Source organism: Rutidosis leptorrhynchoides, chromosome 4 (genome assembly GCF_046630445.1).
Source record: "Rutidosis leptorrhynchoides isolate AG116_Rl617_1_P2 chromosome 4, CSIRO_AGI_Rlap_v1, whole genome shotgun sequence".
NCBI classification, from domain to species: Eukaryota; Viridiplantae; Streptophyta; class Magnoliopsida; order Asterales; family Asteraceae; genus Rutidosis; species Rutidosis leptorrhynchoides.
Window position 1 is genome coordinate 172272061 of NC_092336.1, and position 27163 is coordinate 172299223.

Here is a 27163-nt window from a genome sequence, read left to right on the forward strand (position 1 = left end):
TTGTCAGCAGCTAATGAGAAAAAGGTGAAGCTTGCTTTTGTTGAGTTATGAACAACCTTCGTTCAGAAACAGAAGCTGCATATGTATGTGTAAAAGCTGCATTTATATGTGTAAATAAGACATTATATTACTGTGCGTGTGCAGAATCCATAAGGAATGTTACATATAAAAATAATTCCCAATTGATATTCTCAACTACATAAGGAAAATACCTTTATCTAATAATAAAAATAGGGGAGTGATATGTACACAACATTTTTTTTGTTAGAAAAAATTACATGGATAGTCCCTGTGTTTTACACCATATTACATCTGGAATCCTTGTATTTCATTTTTGACCTTTTTAATCCTTGTGATTTACATTTTTAAAACGGATAGTCCTTAGCTCAAACGGACGTTTAGATCTAACGTCAAGTGACCACACGTGATAAACACGCGAGGTTATATTTGTCTTTCACCTTCTCAACCAAATAAACCCCTTTATATATCTTTTTTCCCAACCCAATCGTTCATTTCAGTGCCGTCATTTTCAAACATAAACCTAGGGTTTCAAACTTATGGTACCAGCTCAAGAACATCAAATCGATTGAAATTGAAAGAATGGCTTCGTCTGTAAGAGAGTATACGATTAGAACATGTCTGGATCGTCTGAATTTGGAAGTAATATATGGTACGTATTTATGTACAATAATGCTTGATTATTTCAATAAAATTAGACGAAAATATAATTTATGTTTGTTTATTGATTGTGCAGCTGATTATCCGGATTTGTTTTCAATCAAACTTTATCCTGGAGGTGTTTTGACTGTACCTCCAAACGTAAGGTATAAGAATGGTTTCATTACACACATTGATTGTATGAACAAAGACAAGTTTGGTATGTTTGAGTTACATGAAATAATGAAAGACTTAGGATATCTTGGTTTCCAAAATATGACCTACCATGTTCTAAAACCAGGGTTTACAATTGAAAATGGCTTAGAACCACTAATCTGTGACAATAATTTTAGAAAATTGATAAACTACTTAGGTGATCATAAAATTATAAGTATCTACACTAAGTATGTTGCTCAAGAAAGTCAGCCTGTCAATGTCAATGTTGAAGTGTTAGTTGATGATGTCATTGTTGGGACTGAAAATGATAATGTTGAAGAGTTAGTTGATCAAAATCATGATGAAGAGTTAGTTGATCAAAATCATGATGCTAGTGTTAGAGTTGATCACAATGTTGAGTTAGAGGAAGAAGTATTTGAAGAGTTAGTTCATAATGATGATCAAGACAATGGGGATGGTAATGATGAAGACAATGGAGATGACTCTGAAGATGAAGAATACATTGTAGATGAGGAAAACATGACTGAAGATGTACAAGTTGACATGCCTTAATACAATTACTATGTTGATAGAGATGTTTAGTATATGGGTGATGCTAATAACTCTGGTGCTGAAGTTGCTACTGATACTAATCTTGAATGTCTAGAGGTACTTGACAATGAGGAATTTGAAAGTGATGGGTCTGAAGATGATATTGAAGGGGTTAGGAATAGAAAAATTAGGGAGTTAAGAAGACAAGCAGAATCAAATCCTCAAATTGGAAAGACTGTGTTTTATGTTAGTCAAGAATTTGCTACTGCACAAGAAGTGAAAGATACATGGAAGACTCATGCTGTTGAAACAAGAAGAGAACTTTATCACATAAAAAATGATAAAGATAGAATTAGGGTTGGTTGTAAAGGTGTTTTAGCCAAGGTGTTGACACAAAATATGACTAGTCAAGGTTCAAATGAGGTGGGGTCAAGTAGTAACTTTGAGGTGGGGTCAAGTAGTAACTTTGAAGTGGGGTCTACTAGCACCCATGTGGGTGTAGTTGGGAAAATAAAAGATTCCAGAGATATTAAAGGTGGTAAAAAGATGAAAACAAAAACAAGTGGGGGGACCAGAAAAAAGCAAGAAGTCAAGGTACAACCCTATTCATGAATGTCTTCAAACCAGAGATATCAAGCATTGTACATCTCATTTCCTGTCAAAGAAATTGCTTGAGGAACTGCCACCAAATCCAAAGATTCCAACAAAAGTAGTTAGGGCAAAATATGAGGCAAGTCTTGGAATAAATATCACCCACATGAAAGCATACAGAGCTTTGAGAGAGGCAACTGGTATTATCCAAGGAGATTATAAGGAGCAGTATTCACATATAAGAAACTATGCTTTAGAACTCAAAAGACCTAATCCAGATACAACAGTTAGAATCCAACATGAGTCTGCACAACCCAATGATCCCACAAGGGTTTTTAAGAGAATTTATATTTGTTTAGGACCACTAAAGAAAGGTTTTGCAGTGTTTAGGACCATTAGTTACTCATTTAAGTATTTACAATAGTGCATTAGTTACTCATTAATTGTAACTGTTCAACAGGAAGAGCTGTTTCAGATGTCCTGCTAAGCAACATGTGTGAGGTCTTCAATAGATGGATTATAGATGCAAGAGATAAGCCAATAGTTACTGCTTTGGAATACATAAGAGAATATTTAATGAAGAGGATTGTCAATGTTTTGAAGCACCAATCTAAATGTGATGGACCATTAACACCTGCTGCAACAAAAACCTTTGAAAAGATCAAGGAAGAAGCATCTCAGTGTACCATTGAATGGTAAATCAATGTGGCCTAAATCAAATGATCCAACAAAGATATTACCACCCTTGAAGATAGCTACTGCAGGTAGGCCTAAAAAGAACAGGAGGAAGTCTGCTGAGGAAATTTCAGAGATGAATGAAAAGGGAAAACTTTTAAGAAAAGGTAAGTTAAAACAATGTGGGAAGTGTGGCACATATGGACACAATAAAAGGGGCTGCACAAATGAAGCATCAACATGTGTTGGAACAAAAACAAGTTCAAAGAGGAAAAGGGGGAAAAGGGCTCAATCCCAAACTAATGATGCAGCAGGTAATTAATGAATCAAATGCCAAGTGTTATTGTCTTTTGTTAATGTCTTTTGAATGGTAGTGAATGTATTTTAGTTTATGTCTTTTGAATGATAACTTGGTAGTTCTGATGTAATGTTAATGTCTTTTGGTACAATAGATGATGTAGTGTAAATTTGGTCTAAGTCTTTTGGTACAATGGCTGATGTAGTGTAAATTTGGTCCAAGTCTTTTGGTACAATGGCTGATGTAATGGCTGATGTAATGTAAATTTAGTTCTATGTCTTTTGGTACAATGGTTTGTAATGAAACAATGGTTGTAATGAATGTCTTTTGGTACTATGTAATGAAGAATGAATCTGTTTTGGTACTTATTCTGGTAAATACAACATCTAAGTTAATGCTTTTGGTACTTATTTTGGTACTTATTCTGGTAATGAATGTCTTTGTGTAAGTTAATGCTTGTAACATGTAACTTGTAAGCCATAATATCTCTTCATTGATAGAAACAAAGGTACACATCTTACATTGATCAACCATTACATTCAAACAAAATACAACATCTAAGACAATTACCAAAAGATAACATCTAATACAATTACCAAAAGACAACATAAGACAACTACTACCATCCATTACATTGATCACCCCTAATTACCAAACTTAGACAAAGCAAACCAAACACAGACAGCAAAAAGCAACCATTTGTAGATCTTAGCTTCAGTTTTCGCTGCATTCATCCCTTCTTCAGCCCTATTTATGGCCTCCAACAAACCAGGTATAATGGTAACTGATCTAGCACACATTGGAGGATCGTACCAATCAATAGACCTGCAACTGGAATTCTGCGAACAAAAGCAATAAAAAATAAACAACTTTCACAATTAATCACTTAAACCAATTATCAAAGACTTAGGGTTACAATACCGTTAGTGGACATCCATAAAAACGACGACCAGGGTTCCTCCGAGTCCAGGATGTCCGAATTATTTCTTCACGACCACAACCACATTGTACCATGGCGAATTAGGATTTGAATCGTTTGATTGATTTTTAATTGATTTAGAGAAAATGACGGCAGTGATATGAACGATTGGGTTGGGGAAAAAGGATATATAAAGGGGTTTACACCAGTTGAGATGGTCAAAGACAAATATAACCTCACGTGTTTATCACGTGTGGTCACTTGACGTTAGATCTGAACGTCCGTTTGAGCTAAGGACTATCCGTTTTAAAAATGTAAATCACAAGGATTAAAAAGGTCAAAATGAAATACAAGGATTACAGATGTAATATGGTGTAAAACACAGGGACTATCCATGTAATTTTTTCTTTTTCTTATGTACACAACCAATATGATTTACAGTGTTGTATAGTACAATACTATAAAGCATGTTGGTTGTGTACTAAACAAAAAAGGGTTGTGTACATATCATCACCCATAAAAATACATTCAAGAACATGCACAAATTCAATACGCGGGGATGTTTTTGTGTAAAAGAAACACGTAAACGTACCTCTGAATGTAGATACAAGAGCTCGTTAAATCTTCTTAGTACTATTTTAGTCGATGTGCTTCCTTATGGTGATTGTATACCAACCTGAACTAAAATTAAATACATATAAACCATATCTTAAAAACAAACACATGAATCCTTAAACCTGTTTCAGAACCACCATACTACAAACACAAAAAATAGCTACCTAAAATAAGAACACATACCCACATGAATGTTTCCAAATGACAGATTACCCACTCAACATAAGACTTCACCCACCAATTACCCATTCAACTAAAGCTTTAAATAATGATAAAGCATACAACCCGACTCACCTACTTTAAGTACAGCAAACCAAATTATATAATGAAAGACATCATATAGTGAACTAACCAAATATATAAGTGTAGCCAAAAATCTGTGTATCACACTATAAAAATTACGATTATTTAACCATCTATCTTAATGTAATTTCAATCGAACCAACCTAACCAACCTTATGAGTTGCTTAAAGATCTAAAGAGCACATCACCCTTCATCATACAGTGATTAGCTTTGAATCTTATGCACAGTAAGCATCGATTACTATAAACTCCATCTATTAAAAAGAAAGACAGGGTTAAAATGAAGCTTGGTTAATGAAAATGAAATTACGACCTCACCGTGAACTTGGCCTAAATGGGGCTACCCCATTTCACTGGCCTCGTATAGTTTGCTAATGAGTTTCCACTATTTCAGTAAGGTGGTTTATCTCAAGTTTCAAAACTAAATAACTTAAGAAAACTTAATAAAAAAATACGGTGCCAATTTCTTCACATATGGATCCATATATCACTTAGTGTTGAGCTCAGATCTTGTCTCTCCTTGTATCACCTCTAAATCCAGATATGATCAAATATTTAATATTTAGTTGAAGTACATGAATATTGAAATTTTATGAAATGCTAACTCACAATCTGAGAATATTACTATAAAATATTAGGACTAAATTATAAAGAGGGCAGAGAAAGAAGTTGTGAAGATACCATGTTAGTTAACGTGTTTTAATTTCCACACACATTGCAGCGTAACTGATGATAGTGAATGTGGTATGTAAGTTGTCATGGGAATGCTTTGAAGTTTATGAGCTTCTGTTGTTTAGACATCTAGATGTGGCAATTTCTGCCCAATCACTATGAATTATTGGGATGCAAGTTACTATAGTGAATTTATTGAGAGCTTGAGCAACACTTATTGTCTTTATGTGGACTTTCTATTTGAGAGCCTTTTTAAAATAATCCTTTACACTCAGGTGATAACGAAGTACAATAAATATAACCCTGATCCAATAAAATGTCCTCGTATGTCGGCTCCAGGAACATAAATTCAGAATGAACAAACACAAACAACATCGGCTATAGTAATCATGTTTGGTTTACACAAAAATCTAGCGATGGACAAAAACAGATCAAAGTAAACTTAGTTAAAAAGGTTAGCCATAATAACAAATTGGATGAAGTATCTGGATGTTTTTTGAATCGTCATTTGATGAATACATTTGATATTGAAAACATATTCCAGAGAGAGTTTCTTTTCTTGAATCGATTAACCAATGTGATGTCTGTGAACCTTAATTGCATAGATTGAATTCATCGGGAGATGATGAACCAATTTTTTTGTGAACCCTAAAGGTGAGAAAAGTTGTTTTTATGATAAATGGTGAGAGTATTAGTTCCTGTATTTTTATTTCGGAGTGTTTTTTTTTTTTTTTTTTGAAAGTCAAGCAAATTTTATATAAATATGGAACAATACACGAAAGTAACTAGCCAGGAGCTAGACAAAAACAACAACCCACAAACACAACCCACAACCGCTAAAAAAAACACACACACATACTAAACTCGAAACAAAAGAAGACGCACAAACACGAGAACAATAGAGGAGACCCGACACGACAAATAGGCAAATCTATGTTTCCGAGTCCGATGACGCGCAAGAAGAGCAGCACGAGCAGCAACCAATATCCTCATCCGATTCATTCATCACATTCTCGATAAAGTATCTATCTTGCCACCGAAAATTGTCACGACGACGGTTTCGTTTCATAGAATACTTTCTCCACACATGTTTAATAAAACGACTTTTAATCAGAGGCGGTACTTTTTTCTTTTTATTAACTCGAAAACGGGAAACCGCGGTAAATGCAAGACAGTCCATATTATCTAGGTTAGGATCACCCACTTTTCTTTCGACTGAGCCCAGGTCCGGCTCACTTGGGGCCTGAATGGTTATACCAAAGTTACCGTGATGGTCTGGCCCAATACAGGCTTCAGGCCCATTTTGGGATTGGGTATCTCGAGAAAGGTAATCTGGGCAGAAAGAGTCACGCGTATCTTTTCCAACATCGATCCCTGCACCTTCAGCATAGGAACTAGAAACATTTTCCCTCGGCGATTGAGAATTTTGGGGCGGCACGTCATCCACCGAATTGAAAAATGGTGTGGAGTTCGAGGCAGAGGAACCACCGGACGGTGTCGGGTCAGCTACGGTGGTGCAACCGACCGGAACTTCTGGCTTGAACTCACCATCTTCCACCTCATCATCATTTTCAATTAAAATTGATGAGAGAAAAAATTGTTGAGTGATTACCTAATCTAATGGTTAATATCAAAAGATTCTTTTAAATCCAATGATCATTTCTTCTCTATTTAAAGATTTTTAAAATTGATTAGCAAAGTTGACTTTGTTATTATATATAAACTAGTGGGCAAAGCCCGTGCGTTGCACGGCTTGTCCCAAATTTTAATATTTTGAAAATCATGTTTCAAATAGTTAGTGTCATGGCGGAAGTTGACTTAACACATATTGACTGTGATGTGAATCTTGATGTTGGTCACATTATGCATGTGTTTAGGATTTTATGCATACATGGTTGGAAAAAACTATACATTTGAGTCTCGTATTATAGCACATGATGTAATTATATGCATGTGATTATATGCTTGTTTCAAATGTAGATATATGTATCATTCGTTATAATGATATTTTCATTCGAAACATATGTTTTAAATAATTACATAGAGCAAATGAAACTAAAACATTTAATTTTGAGCAAAAATTTCACACTATTGTTCACTACCTATATCACACTCTGTAGGTAATTCCTTTTTTTTTTTACATAGTATTAGTAACATCAATTGTTTTGGATTATTTTACATAGTATTAATATAATAGCAATTCTCGTGTACATACTTATTTGTCCATTTAATTTAGATCCCTGTGTTATTTGTATGTAAACTTTATTACCGGACATATACTACTATAGTCATATAAATATGAAGATCAATTACAGATAATTTTACAATGTGTATAAAAAATTTATATCCCTCGTGAATGAAAGGATAATCAAAATCAGATGTTGTAAATACAATATTAAATAATTACTTATAAATGAAAAAATGAAAAAACCTTACTTATTTGTATGAAATTCTTATCTAAATGCACATAACCATGAATTAATTAAGTAGCCAAAATCAGCACCAATATTAACCTTGTTGTATGGATATAAAGTAATAGTAACATCACCGTACATTGTTTGTATGAAATAATTAATATCGATTGATATTTTAATAGTAGATGGTAATAACAATATAAAAAGTCAACCAATTACAATATTCTAAAAATTCCTTTAGCTTGAAACAGAGTCTAAATTTCAGAACTTCCAATCACAACACTAACAATTTAGCGACTCGTTAATTTTTCTCCAAAAGACAAACACTCAATATTTTCCCATCTCACACACAGCCCCATTTTATTAAATTTTAGGCTACGATTTTTAAGCCTTTTAAATGGCTTGTACTCCTTAGTAGTAATAGAAAGAGACTAATTAGAACATGGAATTAGAAAAAAAGTAACTTATATGAATACTTCAAACTACGATTTGTAAGCCTTTTAAATGGCTTGTACTCCTTGTATTCCAGACTTTTGCGGTTAAAAAAAGTAATACAAAGAGATAGTTGAACATGGAATTAGAATGTATATGTAACTTATATGAATGTTTGGTGGTGAGTGAAAATCGTGTTCATCTAAATTTCTTTAGTATTGTCACATATTTATACCAACTTTGAAACATAGTTTGAAGTATAAATTCATGGATGATGAAAGGGCTAATTAAATAGTTATAAACTAATTAATTCCATCTTTTATTCTACTCATCTTTTCCAATACCTAATAGTAGTAATTAATTAAACCTTTTTTATTATGTTGGTAAATCACATAATAATTTAATACATGAGGTTAACTACATTTTTGAACTAAGTAATTTTTTCTTTTATTTTTTTACCATAATTTAATGTATAGGGTTAATATGCATATTTATGACTCATGGAGTCACTATTTATAGATATATATATATAGATATAGATTACGGAAATATTCACTTTGTTAACATGTCTTGCAGTGACACACATTGCAATTCCCTAATTAAATAAACTAACAGGTTATTTTTTTACAAAAAAATAAAAACTTTTATATAACAAAAAGAGAGTCCTCAAAAATATGAAACCTCCTCCGAGGAACCAACCATACAACCGAGCCAACTAAACACTAAAGGTAACCTAAGCTCGCAAAAATAAACTATGACGAGAAGTATTTTAACAATAGAAACTACACGAAAAATTATAAAAACAAAGACAGAAACCAATTTAACCGAAAACCGGTAGATTAAGAACCATCTAACAACCACAAAAATTGACCGTCATCTCGCGGATAAGGAAAACAAGCGTCTTTGAAAAAAAAAAAAAAGAAAAAAAGAAACCTCAAAAGCTTCCATCTCTGCACCCTGAACAAGTTTCTCCTTTCTATCCTTATTTGGCCTTTTAAGATGCACCGGGGGCGGTAGGGAGATTTTTAGAATTAATAACATTCCCTTGTTGAACACCCTCCTTATCATCCATCACTTCATTAAAAGCTTCAAAAGACTCGATCTCGACGTTTTCGCTTGATACCGAAACGATTGTTTTTACCAATTAAATTGTCGAATTTGAAAGCCACAAATTTAAAACAAGTTCCGTTGTTAAGCCCATTAAGCTTGTGTGGTCACTATTGAGCACTTTTCCGAGGACCTTCTCGAGAATTTTGCTCACATAAAATGGGATGCATTCTTAACCTTAAGAGGTCCCATTCACTTCACTCTTGTTCGTGAATTCTATACAAACTATGAATTCACTCCCTCAAACAACGTCAAATTCCGGTTGTTTGATAGAGGGTTTTCCATGTCTCTCAAAAACTTTGGAAAATTTATGCATGTACCTGATGAAGGTGTGGAATTCTTCACCTATAGTCCAAATCTCTATTGTCTTCCCGAGTTTGTCACAAAAGGTGACATTATCAACACCTTTTATCAAAAGCCCATCAATGACATTGAAATCCGAAACGATGGCCTTAAGGAAAATCATCTTGCACCAAAGTTTGACCTTTGGCTCAAGGTCATAAACCAAAACATCTACTTCAAGGTGGAAAAACTCTCCACAAACGTCCATGCCTGTGAAGCCTCCTTACTTTGGTGTCTCCAACACCGAATTCAAGTCAACATGGCATTTTTCATGGCAAAAAGAATGAGTGGGTTGGTGTACAATGAATCACTCTCCCTTCCTTATGGAGCACACCGAACGAAATTCTTCACACAACTGTGTGTTCAAGATCTTCATCTTGTTGGTCTAACCACCCTCCCAATAAATTATGATTCGGTTCGACCTTTTAATGAAGAAACAGAAGGTGAGAACACACCAGCCTGGAGTGTTACGGGGTCTGATGATAGTGTTGAAGATGATCAGTTCATTGTACTATTAACCTCCACTCAAATGTCCATCCTTCATCGTCAGAATAGTCGAACCCACAAGATCTTACGACGTTTTCTGAACAACCTTGTCTGTGGACGATGCTCATCACAACCAAGCACCTCTCGTCCCATGTAGAACGAACCTAGGAATGATCTGTTGTATTTTCCATGCATATTTTCATATATGCATAACTATGTTTCGTGTTTGCTATGAATAAAATGTTTGCTTGTTATGTTTTAATAAATATTTTCCAACGTGCACAATTTAAGGGGGAGCTTTGCTCTAAGGGCGAGCATAGTTCCAGCGGGAGCTAACCTTTTTGCTTCGACAAAAGGGAGAGAAATATGGATACAAGTGATTGTTAACACTTGCGTATTTATAGCAAAATGTCCCTCATCACTTGTATGTTTATCATCATCAAAAAGGGGGAGAATGTTGGTTGAATGTTGGTTAATGGACTAAACGACAAAGTTAAGTATGATGCTTAACCAAAGAATATGTTTTGATGATGACACATACATATGCATAAATGATGATCGACATCTTAACATAAAACACGCAAGGTCACTAATCCATACTTGATCCTGCAAATGACCAAGTCAAACAAAACTTAAAGAATGAAAATAAAGGTTAGCAAATCACACGGTTAAAGTACTGTCAATCGCATACCCAGCCGTAGAAGCCCAAACTGAATTGCAACGCAGTTTTGTAAAAACAAGTTGCACGGTCGCCACCACGGTCAACCGCAGTGCGACCGCAGTTTTCTCTGTCACCATTTTGACCAAATTTAGTTTGACTAGTTCCCGACATCTATAATTCATGAAACCTTTCTCAACGTGCTTAGAATAGATGCCCTCTCCATACTCAATTGAGTTTTAGTCATAAAACACTAATCTTGGTTAATTACGCTTAATTACATCTTAATGACAAATTAACTAAGATTAGGCATAACACATAAGTGTTAATCAACAATTTGTGATCTTAAAACTTATCTAGATATCCTTTGTATGATCACCAAGTACCAACACACTTAAGCTAATGTCACAAGAACATTAATTACAATCAAAGATGACTTAGTGATTAATTAAGGCTAAATAAAGAACAATGCTTTCAAGTGTAACTAGTAAAGACTTGTAATCCTAAAACACACTTAGATATATTTAGGATGGTCACTAAGTCCCAACTAGAGATTGTTTTTCCCTTGTGCATGTGTTGGACATTAATGTGTACTTACACGTTAATCATGCAATATGTTATATTGCAAGTAAGCTTGCTAAAACCTTAAACAATAGTGTTGTGCAAATATATCTATATGATTGATTTTAGAATAACAATCTCCTGCTATGTGTGAGTATTACTTGCTACTTGATAATATGTTTAATACTCATCAATTTGCCAACTTGATTAATATGCTTGCTGAAATGTCCCGTTCTTATTGATTAAAAACGTTCCATATTAATTGATTTCGTTGCGAGGTTTTGACCTCTATATGAGACGTTTTTCAAAGACTGCATTCATTTTAAAACAAACCATAACCTTTATTTCATCAATAAAGGTTTAAAAAGCTTTACGTAGATTATCAAATAATGATAACCTAAAATATCCTGTTTACACACGACCATTACATAATGGTTTACAATACAAATATGTTACAACAAAATAAGTTTCTTGAATGCAGTTTTTACACAATATCATACAAGCATGGACTCCAAATCTCGTCCTTATTTAAGTATGCAACAGCGGAAGCTCTTAATAATCACCTGAGAATAAACATGCTTAAAACGTCAACAAAAATGTTGGTGAGTTATAGGTTTAACCTATATATATCAAATCATAATAATAGACCACAAGATTTCATATTTCAATACACATCCCATACATAGAGATAAAAATCATTCATATGGTGAACACCTGGTAACCGACATTAACAAGATGCATATATAAGAATATCCCCATCATTCCGGGACACCCTTCGGATATGATATAAATTTCTAAGTACTAAAGCATCCGGTACTTTGGATGGGGTTTGTTAGGCCCAATAGATCTATCTTTAGGATTCGCGTCAATTAGGGTGTCTGCTCCCTAATTCTTAGATTACCAGACTTAATAAAAAGGGGCATATTCGATTTCGATAATTCATCCATAGAATGTAGTTTCACTTACTTGTGTCTATTTTGTAAATCATTTATAAAACCTGCATGTATTCTCATCCCAAAAATATTAGATTTTAAAAGTGGGACTATAACTCACTTTCACAGATTTTTACTTCGTCGGGAAGTAAGACTTGGCCACTGGTTGATTCACGAACCTATAACAATATATACATATATATCAAAGTATGTTCAAAATATATTTACAACACTTTTAATATATTTTGATGTTTTAAGTTTATTAAGTCAGCTGTCCTCGTTAGTAACCTACAAATAGTTGTTCACAGTTAGATGTACAGAAATAAATCGATAAATATTATCTTGAATCAATCCACGACCCAGTGTATACGTATCTCAGTATTGATCACAACTCAAACTATATATATTTTGGAATCAACCTCAACCCTGTATAGCAAACTCCAACATTCACATATAGAGTGTCTATGGTTGTTCCGAAATATGTATAGATGTGTCGACATGATAGGTCGAAACATTGTATACGTGTCTATGGTATCTCAAGATTATATAATATACAATACAAGTTGATTAAGTTATGGTTGGAATAGATTTGTTACCAATTTTCACGTAGCTAAAATGAGAAAAATTATCCAATCTTGTTTTACCCATAACTTCTTCATTTTAAATCCGTTTTGAGTGAATCAAATTGCTATGGTTTCATATTGAACTCTATTTTATGAATCTAAACAGAAAAAGTATAGGTTTATAGTCGAAAAAATAAGGTACAAGTCGTTTTTGTAAAGGTAGTCATTTCAGTCGAAAGAACGACGTCTAGATGACCATTTTAGAAAACATACTTCCACTTTGAGTTTAACCATAATTTTTGGATATAGTTTCATGTTCATAATAACAATCATTTTCTCAGAATAAAAACTTTTAAATCAAAGTTTATCATAGTTTTTAATTAACTAACCCAAAACAGCCCGCGGTGTTACTACGACGGCGTAAATCCGGTTTTACGTTGTTTTTCGTGTTTCCAGGTTTTAAATCATTAAGTTAGCATATCATATAGATATAGAACATGTGTTTAGTTGATTTTAAAAGTCAATTTAGAAGGATTAACTTTTGTTTGCGAACAAGTTTAGAATTAACTAAACTATGGTCTAGTGATTACGAGTTTAAACCTTCGAATAAGATAGCTTTATATGTATGAATTGAATGATGTTATGAACATCATTACTACCTTAAGTTCCTTGGATAAACCTACTGGAAAAGAGAAAAATGTATCTAGCTTCAACGGATCCTTGGATGGCTCGAAGTTCTTGAAGCAGAATCATGACACGAAAACAAGTTCAAGTAAGATCATCACTTGAAATAAGATTGTTATAGTTATAGAAATTGAACCAAAGTTTGAATATGATTATTACCTTGTATTAGAATGATAACCTACTGTAAGAAACAAAGATTTCTTGAGGTTGGATGATCACCTTACAAGATTGGAAGTGAGCTAGCAAACTTGAAAGTATTCTTGATTTTATGTAACTAGAACTTGTAGAATATATGAAGAACACTTAGAACTTGAAGATAGAACTTGAGAGAGATCAATTAGATGAAGAAAATTGAAGAATGAAAGTGTTTGTAGGTGTTTTTGGTCGTTGGTGTATGGATTAGATATAAAGGATATGTAATTTTGTTTTCATGTAAATAAGTCATGAATGATTACTCATATTTTTGTAATTTTATGAGATATTTCATGCTAGTTGCCAAATGATGGTTCCCACATGTGTTAGGTGACTCACATGGGCTGCTAAGAGCTGATCATTGGAGTGTATATACCAATAGTACATACATCTAAAAGCTGTGTATTGTACGAGTACGAATACGGGTGCATACGAGTAGAATTGTTGATGAAACTGAACGAGGATGTAATTGTAAGCATTTTTGTTAAGTAGAAGTATTTTGATAAGTGTATTGAAGTCTTTCAAAAGTGTATAAATACATATTAAAACACTACATGTATATACATTTTAACTGAGTCGTTAAGTCATCGTTAGTCGTTACATGTAAGTGTTGTTTTGAAACCTTTAGGTTAACGATCTTGTTAAATGTTGTTAACCCAATGTTTATAATATCAAATGAGATTTTAAATTATTATATTATCATGATATTATCATGTATGAATATCTCTTAATATGATATATATACATTAAATGTCTGTACAACGATAATCGTTACATATATGTCTCGTTTAAAAATCATTAAGTTAGTAGTCTTGTTTTTACATATGTAGTTCATTGTTAATATACTTAATGATATGTTTACTTATCATAGTATCATGTTAACTATATATATATCCATATATATGTCATCATATAGTTTTTACAAGTTTTAACGTTCGTGAATCACCGGTCAACTTGGGTGGTCAATTGTCTATATGAAACATATTTCAATTAATCAAGTCTTAACAAGTTTGATTGCTTAACATGTTGGAAACATTTAATCATGTAAATATCAATCTCAATTCATATATATAAACATGGAAAATTTCGGGTCACTACAGTACCTACCCGTTAAATAAATTTCGTCCCGAAATTTTAAACTGTTGAAGGTGTTGACGAATCTTCTGGAAATAGATGCAGGTATTTCTTCTTCATCTGATCTTCACGCTCCCAGGTGAACATATAAGTTATCCCAATTGTTATGCTTGTGGCGACTAGTGACCATACGTGGGTCCTCTACGAGCATTCCATCGAACCTTAACAATTGGTATCTTGTTTTGCTTAAGTCTTTTAACCTCACGATCCATTATTTCGACGGGTTCTTCGATGAATTGAAGTTTTTTGTTGATTTGGATTTCATCTAACGGAATAGTGAGATCTTCTTTAGCAAAACATTTCTTCAAATTCGAGACGTGGAAAGTGTTATGTACAGCCGCGAGTTGTTGAGGTAACTCAAGTCGGTAAGCTACTGGTCCGACACGATCAATAATCTTGAATGGTCCAATATACCTTGGATTTAATTTCCCTCGTTTACCAAATCGAACAACGCCTTTCCAAGGTGCAACTTTAAGCATGACCATCTCTCCAATTTCAAATTCTATATCTTTTCTTTTAATGTCAGTGTAGCTCTTTTGTCGACTTTGGGCGGTTTTCAACCGTTGTTGAATTTGGATGATCTTCTCGGTAGTTTCTTGTATAATCTCCGGATCCGTAATCTGTCTATCCCCCACTTCACTCCAACAAATCGAAGACCTGCACTTTCTACCATAAAGTGCTTCAAACGGCGCCATCTCAATGCTTGAATGGTAGCTGTTGTTGTAGGAAAATTCTACTAACGGTAGATGTCGATCCCAACTGTTTTCGAAATCAATAACACATGCTCGTAGCATGTCTTCAAGCGTTTGTATCGTCCTTTCGCTCTGCCCATCAGTTTGTGGATGATAGGCAGTACTCATGTCTAGACGAGTTCCTAATGCTTGCTGTAATGTCTGCCAGAATTTTAAAATAAATCTGCCATCCCTATCAGAGATAATAGAGATTGGTATTCCATGTCTGGAGACGACTTCCTTCAAATACAGTCGTGCTAACTTCTCCATCTTGTCATCTTCTCTTATTGGCAGGAAATGTGCTGATTTGGTGAGACGATCAACTATTACCCAAATAGTATCAAAACCACTTGCAGTCCTTGGCAATTTAGTGATGAAATCCATGGTAATGTTTTCCCATTTCCATTCCGGGATTTCGGGTTGTTGAAGTAGACCTGATGGTTTCTGATGCTCAGCTTTGACCTTAGAACACGTCAAACATTCTCCTACGTATTTAGCAACATCGGCTTTCATACCCGGCCACCAAAAATGTTTCTTGAGATCCTTGTACATCTTCCCCGTTCCAGGATGTATTGAGTATCTGGTTTTATGAGCTTCTCTAAGTACCATTTCTCTCATATCTCCAAATTTTGGTACCCAAATCCTTTCAGCCCTATACCGGGTTCCGTCTTCCCGAATATTAAGATGCTTCTCCGATCCTTTGGGTATTTCATCCTTTAAATTTCCCTCTTTTAAAACTCCTTGTTGCGCCTCCTTTATTTGAGTAGTAAGGTTATTATGAATCATTATATTCATAGATTTTACTCAAATGGGTTATCTGTCCTTCCTGCTCAAGGCATCGGCTACCACATTTGCCTTCCCCGGGTGGTAACGAATCTCAAAGTCGTAATCATTCAATAATTCAATCCACCTACGCTGCCTCATATTCAGTTGTTTCTGATTAAATATGTGTTGAAGACTTTTGTGGTCGGTATATATAATACTTTTGACCCCATATAAGTAGTGCCTCCAAGTCTTTAATGCAAAAACAACCGCGCCTAATTCCAAATCATGCGTCGTATAATTTTGTTCGTGAATCTTCAATTGTCTAGACGCATAAGCAATCACCTTCGTTCGTTGCATTAATACACAACCGAGACCTTGCTTTGATGCGTCACAATAAATCACAAAATCATCATTCCCTTCAGGCAATGACAATATAGGTGCCGTAGTTAGCTTTTTCTTCAATAACTGAAACGCTTTCTCTTGTTCATCATTCCATTCAAATTTCTTCCCTTTATGCGTTAATGCAGTCAAGGGTTTTGCTATTCTGGAAAAGTCTTGGATGAACCTTCAGTAGTAACCAGCTAGTCCTAAAAACTGGCGTATGTGTTTCGGAGTTTTCGGGGTTTCCCACTTTTCAACAGTTTCTATATTTGCCGGATCCACCTTAATACCTTCTTTGTTCACTATGTGACCGAGGAATTGAACTTCTTCCAACCAAAATGCACACTTTGAAAACTTAGCGTACAATTCTTCCTTCCTCAATACTTCTAACACCTTTCTCAAATGTTCACCGTGTTCTTGGTCATTCTTTGAGTAAATAAGTATGTCATCAATGAAAACAATGACAAACTTGTCAAGGTATGGTCCACACACTCGGTTCATAAGGTCCATGAACACAGCTGGTGCATTAGTTAAACCAAACGGCATGACCATAAACTCGTAATGACCGTAACGTGTTCTGAAAGCAGTCTTTGGAATATCATCTTCTTTCACCCGCATTTGATGTGTAACATCCCGCGTTTTTCCGTTAAATTTATTTTTAACACCGTCTTTTTCTTTTAAATAATACCTTTCGTTATTTAAATTCGTAGTTTCCGTTGACTAACGTTCATAATAATTCCGTCATTTAATTATAGAATCTCTCGTTAACTTGCGTTTTAAAAATATTCGATCGGTTAAATCCCTCACCCGCTTTGAAACTCGAGGGACCGGAGTTGCCAAATGGGCAAACTAGTTGACTAGGTCAACTAGTCAACCCATTTCATCCATTCCATCATCTCCCTCATCCCTTTTCTCTCCATCTCAAGAACACACACACAAACCCATTCCATTCATTCATCATCTAAATTCAATCTTGGAAGCTCACAACAAATCCGATTACATATTTGGAATCCTCTCTTCATCCTCTACAATTTGATACCAACTTCATCTCGTTTGGGTAACATTTCTAAAACTCTAGATTTCTCTAAATTCGTGTTTTGATTTGAAATGGTGTTAGTTAGTGTCTATGGCTCGAGTCTAACATGAATATATGTTTGGTTTGCTCGATTTGTTGTTTTTGGAGTAACTAGCATGAACTTGAAATGGGTGTGCTTAATCCTTGATTTTGGATGAGTTAATGTTGTTAGATTGTTAAAGTGCATGTTTTAATTGTGTTACTAGTATCACTAGCTTCGTTTTGATGCGTAGGTTGATTAAGAAAACTTTAAAAACATGAATATTGATTTTGTGATGTTTGACTACGGTTTGATAGTTCTTGACATGAACTTTTGATGCTTGAATGCCATGGAATGTTAATTGTTAGTGATTAGTTGTAATGTATGCTTAATTACCTTCGAAACGGCATATCGTATGTGTAAATTGGATTCCCGAATCATAAAATACGTTTTACGAACTTGAAACTTTGAAAATAAACCTTTCTTGATCAATTGACGAGTTTTCGGTTATTGTAAATGATGTTTTTGATTGATGATACAGGTTTAGTTGTGTTCCTTGTCAAAAGAGCTTTCCAACGGTATAAGATACGCCTTCTAGTTGTTTACGGTTTGCGTTTTATGGTTGTTTGAAGTTTTGACCAAGACTTGAACATTTGAAACTGACCAGGTACCAGGCCACGCCTAATGTCGCGGCGCGACACCTCTGGCCGCGGCGCGGCATATGCCGTGGTCAGATTCTGACCTACTTTGTCAAATTTCGAAAAATGTTTGCTATGCTACGCACCTCCGATTAACATGTAACTTGGCCAACATGCTCATATATGACTTCTAAGCTTAGAAAAATAGTTCGGGACCCGACCCGAACGTGTTGACTTTTCGTTGACTTTGACCAAGTTTGACTTTTAGTCAAACTTAACCAAACTTTTATACAATCGTTCTAACATGCTTTTGTACGTGATTCTTGCATGGAACTTGACAACGTGATTCACATGCTATACTATTCAAGTCGTATTGAGCCATAGGACTAATTGAACACATTTCACCCGACCTTGTGTCGTAACCGGTTAATTGATACAACTTATTTGTTTAGGTCAAGGCTAAGCAACATTCATGCACACGTTTACTTTGTGAAGTACATTTATACTCGTGCAATCAAAGGTGAGATCATAGTCCCACTTTTACTCTTTTTGAACTTATATTTGGGATGAGAAAACATAAACGATTCTTTTGAACTAAGTGAACACAAGAACGGGAAAACAAACATTCTACATACGAGTTTAGAACAAAATCCTCAATTCGATTATCATTAGTTACACTTGCCGGGTGTAAGCGAGAACTTATGTTATATGGCCATATGGGTTGACAACCCTCATCCTTGACGGTTCGCTACCGTCTACGGATGAAATATATTTTCGAGAATCAGTGTTTGTTCTAGCACTAAGTGATGGGGTATACAATGGAAGGAATGTTAAGCTTTGATAATTGGGTGCTCGTGAAACAAACTTTTGGAATGTATTACTATTATTTCATTGATGCAAATCTTGTGGTTCACTTGTACTTACTTACTTAAACCTATGATTTCACCAACGTTTTCGTTGACAGATTTCTATGTTTTTCTTAGGTCTTGCACGATATGTGAAACATGCTTCCGCTTACTATTTGATACTTGCATCCGATGTCGAGTATACATGCATTTCATGGAGCGTCTTTTGACTTTACTTTAAACCGTGTCGCCTAGATTTCAATCGTATCTATAACGTTGTAACTTAACTTTTGGTTGAACAATTCTTGTAAACTTTGAAACAATCTTTATTTTGAAATGAAGGCGACATATTTTGGTCAAACGTTATCTTAAAGACTTATAATCAGGTAATGGGACCCACGTAGCCGATGCCGTCACTTGACGATTTGTCGGGGTCGCTACAGGTGGTATCAGAGCTGGTTTAACCTTAGCCGTAAAGGTAGTCGCGCGCGCCGGCTGTCAGGCCGGGCACCCATACGGACTATGCTTTTTGGCGGGTTAATCGTAGAGGGGGTTCTCACAGTGTTACCTGTGACGAAGCATTGGCTCTTACCCCTTGCGATCCCTTGGAATTTGAGGGTTGGCAGTTTGGCAGAAATGCGGGCCGTAAAATCAGTGTCTGAGGTACACTCAGTGGTCACCAAGCGGTTAGCTGGAAAGGCACTGGGTGGGTTTCTACCCCATCTGTCGCTACAGGTGGTATCAGAGCCTTGGTTGTAGGGATTTAGAGTTCATTTGTGTTCACCCCGAGTCATAGGGTACATAGGTGAATCTAGACTACAACCGGCATATAGACTGAAGTAGGAATTATTTGACTAACTGTGCATTTATACTCGAACTCTTCTATCATATCTAACTCGTATTCGATCTTTATCTTACGTTGATAAATTTTGTTGGTGCGCCACCTTGACTTTATGAAGTAATGTTAAATGCACATGAGAATCAGGGTAATATAATTTCCGGGATTATATTACGGTGATTCACATGGACGTTCCGACATTATGACATAGAGAATTTAAGGCGAGTCAAGGAAAATTTTCTCTCTATCCTTATTCCATGCCACGGTTAGTATTGTTGAAAATACTAACCAACGATATTCTTGTCTCATGAAGGAACAATGGCTCACCAAGGTCAACACAATACTCCTCTCGAAACTCTAGAACAAGCTCTTCAACGAATGATAACCACCGCCGTGGGTACGGCCGTGGCCGATCACTTTTCTAACAACAACAATCATGGAGCCGGTAATTCAATCGAAGGTTGCTCCTACAAGAACTTCATGGAGTACAATCCTCCCACTTTCGATGGAACCGGAGGACCGGTTACTCTCACCCGATGGTTTGAACAAAAGGAGACCGTTTTTAACACAAGCGGTTGTCGAGACCAAGATAAGGTCAAGTTTTCCACCCTCACTTTCACCGGTATTGCTCTCTCATGGTGGAACACGTATGTACAATCAGTGGGTATCGATGAAGCCCTTACACTCTCTTGGACCGAATTAAGAGAAAGAATGATCACCGAATACTTCCCGCGCGATGAGACTCGAAGGCTCGAGCAAGGGCTAAGGAATTTAAGAACGGTCGGGAATGACCTCGGAGCTTATAATCAACGGTTTACCGAACTAGTCTCAATGTGTCCAAATCTCATGACTCCCGAATCCCTAAGAGTCGAACTTTACATGGATGGCCTCCCTAAGAGCATTCAACACAAGTTAATGACATCTCAACCCACTAACCTACAAGAGGCTTTAACAATGGCCCGCCAAGCCTTAGAAACGGTGAATGAAATGGAAGCACCGGCACCAATGGTCGAGAACCACCCGAGTAACAACAAAAGAACATGGGAAGCCTCTCAATCAAGCAACCACAACAATAACAACAACCCCGCCAAGAAGCCCTTCATCCCCAACGACAAGAAAGGTTATACCGGACACCTACCGTATTGTAACGAGTGCTACAAACATCATTTAGGTGAATGTGGCAAACCTTTTTGCTTGAAGTGTCAAAGAAGTGGCCATGTAGCCCACGATTGTAGGAATACCGCTCCCGTCGCTCAAAAGGAGCCCAATGCACCCAAGACGGGTGTTTGTTTTGAATGTGGCCAACCGGGTCATTTTAGGAGTGCGTGCCCAAATAAGAAAATCAACCCCAACGCACGCCGTTAAACTTTCAACATCAACGCCTAGGATGCCCGAGACGACGATGGACTAGTCACGGGTATGTTTCTTCTCGAAATTCTCACGTTTCATGTTTATTCAATTCGGTTACCGTTAGACGTTTTATAAACAAGGCTCTGACTCATACTCTTTGCACTTCACCTTTTTTCCCCTAGACATTACTTAGGCAATTTAAGTGATCAACGGAAAATATTGTGTGCCTATAAATTTTATTGGAGGATATACGTTAAGACTTTTGACTTGACACCTATAGAACTAGGGAGCTCGGAACCTATTCGTTAAAAAAAAAAAAAAAAAAAAAAAAAAGGTTTCCCCATCATCTTGTATAGATTATCGTGAACTGAGTAATTTTCGGTTGGAAACCGATACCCTCTCCCTCGCATCCATGACCTCATGATTTCTTGCATGAATCCCGTGTGTATTCCAAAACGACCTCCGTTCCGGTTATCATCAATTGGGGGTTAAGGGAGACGATGTCTCCTGAGTCTTTTCCGAACTCGCAACGTTAGTTGTAAATCTCTCTTAGTACCGTTTGATTTATTTAGGACTCCGTCCGTATTCATGAACCTCCTAAACCACGTATGCAACTTATCTAGACAAATCTGTTATCGTATTTATGGATGACATCTTAACTTATTCAAGTAAAGAAGGCAAACGAACAACATCATCATCTTACGCTCGAACTTTGAGAAAAGAGCAACTCTATACCAAATTCTCCGAGTGAGAATTTCTGTTAAACGAAGTCAAATTTTCTAGACCATGATGTTAATGGTCAAGGCATTACAATCAATCTCGAAATCAAGCCACACGTGATCATGAAACTCTCTCAACTCAGACTTGTATTCGTAAAATCTTAGAACTCGCCTGTTATCACCGAAGATTCATTTCTGACTTTTCTCGTGTTACCCGACTTTTAAACTCGTTAACTCACTAAGGGAAAACTTTAAACCTCTCCGTGTTCGAACCTTGAGCGTGATTCTTCACACCAACATTTCTAGTTAAAATCGTATAGCAACAGATGGAACTCAAACATGGAAATATTTCTACATGAACGCCGAAAGGCATACTCTCTCGACTCAAAAATTAACGTAACTAAAATTCGTTATTTTGCACGAAGAAGTCGAATACTAAATTGTGGATCCGATCAATATTCTTGTCATCACGTACCACACTACATACCTCTGTTATTTCACCGTTACCGTCTGATATTACTGGAAATTAAGATAACACACAATCCAACGATACTTCACTCTTCTTTGACTTAACGCCCTTGTGTTTCTGATAATCGGTCAACTATTATTCAACCCCGAACTATACAACTACGTGTACTACCTCGTTTCTCTTTCAGACTTCAACTTTTGACAACTGGAGGCACGTTATAGCAACCTCGAGATGTAAACTCATCCTATTCTAAGTCCTCATTTCACTACTATCTTTACCGTTCGCATTTCCGTTTAAAGAAACTCCTTGTAACATTTCTCCATGGATAGAGAAACTCCTCATATTACATAAGTATTCGCCACGAGGGTGAATAGTCCTAACGAACATTTTTCGAACCCTAACTAACTTGTTCAAACGTATCTTAAGAGATTCTATTCCAACACGGTGTATCTTTGTCAATTATTCTGTATCGAAATACTCGTTTCACTTCTAGTTTTACAAGAAACCTTGGGAACCTGCTTAGACATGAGTACCGCGTACCACCCACAAACTGACGAACCGAGCAAACGAACGATTTACGTCTTGGAAAGACATCTCACAAACTCGTATTGTCACCTTTAGTAGATCACTCTTACAACAGTAGTTACCACTCGTGTGTTCACGCGCACTTTTCGAAACCTTATATGACCGCTAATGTCATACCCCTGCTCGTTTAACCAAAGCATCAACCACCGAAATCTGAACTCCATCAAGAAACAACAATTGAGATCGTTCAAGTCCGAGAAGGGCTCGAGACAACCCATTGTCGCCAGAAGAGTTATACCAAACTTAGAGGAGAACCTCACCAAACCCAGTGTGTAACCGCGTAATATTGGGAAACCGCACCTTGGAAGGGTGTAATCCATTTTGGGAAATCGAGAAAGACTATATCCGCAATATTGAACCTTCTGAAACCTTGGGGCATATTGGAACCGCTCCCTACCGTTTAGAACTTCCGACTCAATTAAGTTTCCGTTTACCCTACATTTCGTGTAACAAACTTAGAAACGTGTCCTGCGGAACAGGAACGTGCAATCCTGCTGGATACATCAACTATCTATGACAAACTTCTCTTCATAGGAAAACCAGTTGAAACCGGGGATCGTAAAAACCGAACCTTAATGCAACGTAAAACCCTGACTATCCAAATTCATGAGAACCCTCAAGAACGTACTTTCACTTATTCATAGCATTGACAACGTAAAGTCTCGAGTAAGAGATATCGACTACTACTTCCAACTAAATTTCGGGACGAAATTTCTTTTGAGTTGTGGATAATGTAACATCCCGCGTTTTTCCGTTAAATTTATTTTTAACACCGTCTTTTTCTTTTAAATAATACCTTTCGTTATTTAAATTCGTAGTTTCCGTTGACTAACGTTCATAATAATTCCGTCATTTAATTATAACATCTCTCGTTAACTTGCGTTTTAAAAATATTCGATCGGTTAAATCCCGCACCCGCTTTGAAACTCGAGGGACCGGAGTTGCCAAATGGGCAAACTAGTTGACTAGGTCAACTAGTCAACCCATTTCATCCATTCCATCATCTCCCTCATCCCTTTTCTCTCCATCTCAAGAACACACACACAAACCCATTCCATTCATTCATCATCTAAATTCAATCTTGGAAGCTCACAACAAATCCGATTACATATTTGGAATCCTCTCTTCATCCTCTACAATTTGATACCAACTTCATCTCGTTTGGGTAACATTTCTAAAACTCTAGATTTCTCTAAATTCGTGTTTTGATTTGAAATGGTGTTAGTTAGTGTCTATGGCTCGAGTCTAACATGAATATATGTTTGGTTTGCTCGATTTGTTGTTTTTGGAGTAACTAGCATGAACTTGAAATGGGTGTGCTTAATCCTTGATTTTGGATGAGTTAATGTTGTTAGATTGTTAAAGTGCATGTTTTAATTGTGTTACTAGTATCACTAGCTTCGTTTTGATGCGTAGGTTGATTAAGAAAACTTCAAAAACATGAATATTGATTTTGTGATGTTTGACTAGGGTTTGATAGTTCTTGACATGAACTTTTGATGCTTGAATGCCATGGAATGTTAATTGTTAGTGATTAGTTGTAATGTATGCTTAATTACCTTCGAAACGGCATATCGTATGTGTAAATTGGATTCCCGAATCATAAAATACGTTTTACGAACTTGAAACTTTGAAAATAAACCTTTCTTGATCAATTGACGAGTTTTCGGTTATTGTAAATGATGTTTTTGATTGATGATACAGGTTTAGTTGTGTTCCTTGTCAAAAGAGCTTTCCAACGGTATAAGATACGCCTTCTAGTTGTTTACGGTTTGCGTTTTATGGTTGTTTGAAGTTTTGACCAAGACTTGAACATTTGAAACTGACCAGGTACCAGGCCACGCCTAATGTCGCGGCGCGACACCTCTGGCCGCGGCGCGGCATATGCCGTGGTCAGATTCTGACCTACTTTGTCAAATTTCGAAAAATGTTTGCTATGCTACGCACCTCCGATTAACATGTAACTTGGCCAACATGCTCATATATGACTTCTAAGCTTAGAAAAATAGTTCGGGACCCGACCCGAACGTGTTGACTTTTCGTTGACTTTGACCAAGTTTGACTTTTAGTCAAACTTAACCAAACTTTTATACAATCGTTCTAACATGCTTTTGTACGTGATTCTTGCATGGAACTTGACAACGTGATTCACATGCTATACTATTCAAGTCGTATTGAGCCATAGGACTAATTGAACACATTTCACCCGACCTTGTGTCGTAACCGGTTAATTGATACAACTTATTTGTTTAGGTCAAGGCTAAGCAACATTCATGCACACGTTTACTTTGTGAAGTACATTTATACTCGTGCAATCAAAGGTGAGATCATAGTCCCACTTTTACTCTTTTTGAACTTATATTTGGGATGAGAAAACATAAACGATTCTTTTGAACTAAGTGAACACAAGAACGGGAAAACAAACATTCTACATACGAGTTTAGAACAAAATCCTCAATTCGATTATCATTAGTTACACTTGCCGGGTGTAAGCGAGAACTTATGTTATATGGCCATATGGGTTGACAACCCTCATCCTTGACGGTTCGCTACCGTCTACGGATGAAATATATTTTCGAGAATCAGTGTTTGTTCTAGCACTAAGTGATGGGGTATACAATGGAAGGAATGTTAAGCTTTGATAATTGGGTGCTCGTGAAACAAACTTTTGGAATGTATTACTATTATTTCATTGATGCAAATCTTGTGGTTCACTTGTACTTACTTACTTAAACCTATGATTTCACCAACGTTTTCGTTGACAGATTTCTATGTTTTTCTCAGGTCTTGCATGATATGTGAAACATGCTTCCGCTTACTATTTGATACTTGCATCCGATGTCGAGTATACATGCATTTCATGGAGCGTCTTTTGACTTTACTTTAAACCGTGTCGCCTAGATTTCAATCGTATCTATAACGTTGTAACTTAACTTTTGGTTGAACAATTCTTGTAAACTTTGAAACAATCTTTATTTTGAAATGAAGGCGACATATTTTGGTCAAACGTTATCTTAAAGACTTATAATCAGGTAATGGGACCCACGTAGCCGACGCCGTCACTTGACGATTTGTCGGGGTCGCTACATGATGATACCCGGAACGTAAGTCAATCTTTGAATAAACAGACGAGCCTTGTAGTTGATCAAATAAGTCATCGATTCTCGGTAGTGGGTAGCGGTTCTTGATGGTAAGTTTGTTCAACTCTCGGTAGTCGATACACAACCTGAATGTACCATCTTTCTTCTTGACAAACAAAACAGGAGCTCCCCACGGTGATGTGCTTGGTCGAATGAAACCACGCTCTAAAAGTTCTTGTAATTGGCTTTGCAGTTCTTTCATCTCGCTGGGTGTGAATCTGTAAGGAGCACGAGCTATTGGTGCAGCTCCTGGTACAAGATCTATTTGAAATTCAACGGATCGATGTGGGGGTAATCCCGGTAATTCTTTCGGAAATACATCGGGAAATTCTTTTGCAATGGGAACATCATTGATGCTCTTTTCTTCTGTTTGTACTTTCTCGACGTGTGATAGAACAGCATAGCAACCTTTTCTTATTAGTTTTTGTGCCTTCAAATTACTAATAAGATGTAGCTTCGTGTTGCCCTTTTCTCCATACACCATTAAGGGTTTTCCTTTTTCTCGTATAATGCGAATTGCATTTTTGTAACAAACGATCTCTGCTTTCACTTCTTTCAACCAGTCCATACCGATTATCACATCAAAACTCCCTAACTCTACTGGTATCAAATCAATCTTAAATGTTTCGCTAACCAGTTTAATTTCTCGATTACGACATATATTATCTGCTGAAATTAATTTACCATTTGCTAATTCGAGTAAA